This window comes from Lucilia cuprina, chromosome 3 (genome assembly GCF_022045245.1).
Source record: "Lucilia cuprina isolate Lc7/37 chromosome 3, ASM2204524v1, whole genome shotgun sequence".
Taxonomy (NCBI): Eukaryota; Metazoa; Arthropoda; class Insecta; order Diptera; family Calliphoridae; genus Lucilia; species Lucilia cuprina.
In genome coordinates this window covers 57,351,336-57,355,232 of record NC_060951.1, presented here as the reverse complement: position 1 = coordinate 57,355,232, position 3,897 = coordinate 57,351,336, and positions in this window count along the sequence as shown.

The following is a 3,897-nucleotide window of genomic DNA, read 5'->3' as shown; positions in this document are numbered from 1 at the left end:
TGAATTATTTTTATTACAAATTTATTAACTTTTTGAAAATTTAAGGTGGGTCTTTTTCGTACATGATTTTTTATTTTCAAATATGACGAAAACAGAGGGTTGTAATTAAAGTTAATAAATTTTAAATAAATCGATTTGAAAAGTCTTTAGAACATTGTCTATATGGGTGTTAGACAGAAAATGCAAACAAACAATATTATTAAGTGTAAAATTCAATTATTTACTTGCATTTTTTTCTATTAATTTTAAATAATAATAAAAATACTTATTAAAATTAGAAAATTATTTGCAAAAAATAATTTCAAAATTCCCACAATGTCTCTGTATTACCACACCCCAAAATAGCTAGACTTTGACACACGCAAACCATATTTATTAAAAAATGTTCATAATCAGTTTTATAAAATTGTTTATTATTGCAAATAAGTAAGTCAAAAAAAGGAAACAAAATCAAGAACATTTTAATAAATTAGTTGCCAACTTGCCAAAAATACATTTTAGCTGCAACTAGAAGTGTAGCACTTATGTAAATGCATTTTAAATTAATTGTAAGTAAATACACGCTAATGAGTAAATTTTTTTATACCCAAAAAAATTTTTTGTCGAAATAATTTAATAATTTTATTACAAAATAATATTTCTTATAGATATTTAGTTGAGAAATAAACAGATTACTTGCCTAATAATAAAATTGTAAGTGGTACGAGTCTTTAATATATATATTGCTAATAGATCTCCTAACTTAGTTAGAAGTAAAATGGTTATTGAGCCTGTCATAGATTATTTTGAATCATTTCAATAGTTGGAATAGAACAGTTGAAAAGTAACGCGTACTAACATCGCTTATTGCCAGAACTAAAAATAACGTAGAATTAAATAAGTAAGTACTTACATAATACTGTGATATATCACTTAAAAGCATCGATTACAAGTTAGGAAAGAACTAACAAAGTAATTCTATTCAAAAATCATGCTCTACTATAAACAAAAAAAGGACCAAGGTATGAAAATATTGATAGTTAATTTTAAAGAAGGATGTAAATTATGCCAAACAGTCTCTGGAGGCCTTAAAACTTAGACTCGAATGATGAAAATACAAAGGTCTTCTAGGGCCTCTTGTTAAGTCAGCTTAAACTAATCACAGATGAGTTGTATTTTCAGTGAGTAAAAAGCTTTTGCTATCCACTCCTCATTGCATACTGCACCTGTAGACCTGTAGAGTACATCTTTTCCGTCAAGATGGTCAAGATATAGCAATGCCAACTGTAACAGTTCTTTGTAGTCGTCTCTTGGCTGGCAATCCAATAGTGTTCTTTGTAGTTCCTTTTTGACATTCTCCTCTTCTTCTTTGGGCAGTAGTTACCAAACAACAAACTTGGATCGCCGACTACTCTTTGTGTAACCTCTGGAATATGTCTGGTTGAGGTCTCAGACTTGCAGTTAAAAACCCTTCTCAACAAGACTTCTGAAACGTGGTGTCGACACGCAAAGTACAGTAGCTTTTAACCTATTATCTGTTCCAGGAGAATGCACGCTCTATTGAGTATTTGATGCTGTTATATCGCTGTCTAGACATTGGTACAGTGCTAGGACTTGTTCCTCCTCTGAGCTATTATCAGTTTCAGGAGTGCCCAAGAGATGTTCTTTAATAGAATGAGAATAGTAGTTTTCCATCCAAGTTCACGCAAACAGCATCGGTTTTTTCTCCACTGTTCACAGATAACGCTTCTGGAAAACTTATAGTTTTTGGGATCCTCCCCCAGAAACTTTAGAGCGGTCTAGCAACAATGAGAATTTCTTGCTTAGGGCCTCTTTGAAGCCTTGTTTCTTTTGGGGACTGGTGGTCTTTCAGATTCTACATTCATCTTGAACTCCCCCCGGGGGCATGTTTCCATGATGAAATCTCCATCATGGTGTATTGCAATCCCCGGGTAAAGAGGTGCTACCAATACCTCTAGTCTGCCGGGACTATAAACTGGTGATGTCAAGTGTATCCTTGCCTTCGCCTCGGAATGATTTGGCATGAGGTCTAGCCAGATTATAGGCTCTACGGGTGGCCAGTTTCCCGCAGGACTATGTCCTGGCTAGTCAGTTGGTTGAGGTTCCTTCGGGATCCACGTAGTGGCTGTGGTTTAGTAACCATTGGTGAAAGATCGGGAAAGTCTCCATATATTGGAGATTAGTACTGATTTAGTATGCCTTTTTACACTTCGGGGAAGTTCTTCGTTGCTGTTGCCAACTCAACAGGATATATTGATAATGCTGCGCGACTATTTGTCGGGGCAATTATTGCAATTAATTGACTTTGTTACATTGATCGTATCATAAAATAGGGATCCTGATCCATTTTGTTGGGTATTTCGGACTACCAAATATGTCTCTAGGTGCTGTTGCCAAAACAACAGAGCCATCTTAGTAGTGTGCTTGCGCAGGCTTAAAGAGGTTAAAGAATGCACTGGAATGGGTCATTAGATGATGGATATTGCATTTTTAATAATGCTATTCTTTCATGACATCATTAAGTGTGGTCACTTCCGCATTGTCGGTAGATTGATTCCACCTGATGTTGATATTCGTCACCCCCTTCTATTGACTTTAGACCAGTGATTGTTTTTTCCTTGTCGGGGTACGCGGATTAATTCCAGATGCGGCCTGTCATTCCGCAACGGGGATGCTATGGCAAAAGATTAGATAGCTCGAGTACTTCAACAAAGTGCTTGTATATGGACCGGACATCCATGTACAAAAATTGCTACCTGAGTTCTTCATTAAGGAATTCAGGGGCGCATGGTAGTCCGTCTCTAGTCTACCCAGTGGATGAAAAAGACCACCGTGAGATAAGGCCTCAAGGCAGGTGCTCACGTTAATCTTTCGACATTCATTCATTTTGAGCTCTGCTTACGACATTTCACGGCCGTGTTGACACTTTTGTTGTTCTACAAGCTGAACTGGACTTTTACTAAAAATATAACAATACATTTCTTAAATAGTCTGGGTTTACGTGCTTGGGGTCGCAAGTCATACAGAATGTGGGTCTACAATTAATGGTATAGCAAACATATTTAAATGAATTCAGATTTCAAAGTACAATAAGAAGACAAAGTAGTTAATTAAATAATAAAGTACTTTCGAACCTTTAATAATTAATAAATAAGTTTAATAAGTGAAGTAAAATAAGAACAACTTCAGTGGTGTCAGGCAATTAAATTAATGTAACAATTAAAAAAAATATAAAAGAAAATTAATATTAAACAAACTTATACATACATTTCAATTGTAACGTCAAACAAACACCAATCATGCATTAAATTAAAAAAAAAAATAAATAAAATCTCTTAATTATGGATAAATTATGAAATACGAGTTATAAATGTGCAGTTTATTTTTTACGCCCAATTTAAGTAAAACGACAAGCAGAAAATATTAATTGAGGCTAAAGTACTGCAAATAATATTTATAAAAAAATATGTATTTATTAAAAATTTAGTTTAAAAAGAGATGAAATAAATTGAAAAATTATAAAATTTGAAAACCAGATTTTGTAATAAGAGTAACAAGATCACTTACACAAAATCATTCACAATAGAGAAATATTTTTGTATAAGAGATAAAGAGAGTTTTAAAAATTTCAAACTGTTTTGAGTTTGAAACCATTTTATTATTAATTTGTTTTTTGTAAAGCTGGAAAAACTAAATCATGTTAAAGCGTCTAAACAAAAAACTAGTTTTCTTTAAGATTTTTATAGCAAAAGCACATTATGCGGCAGTTAATCTAAACATTTAGTTATACATGTGTGAGTGTAAATGTTGCTACTACATCATGTGGCAGCAGCATATTATGCTGCTAGTCTAGTCTATGCCAGTCGATTCAAACCCAAAAGTATAAATAAAGTGCCA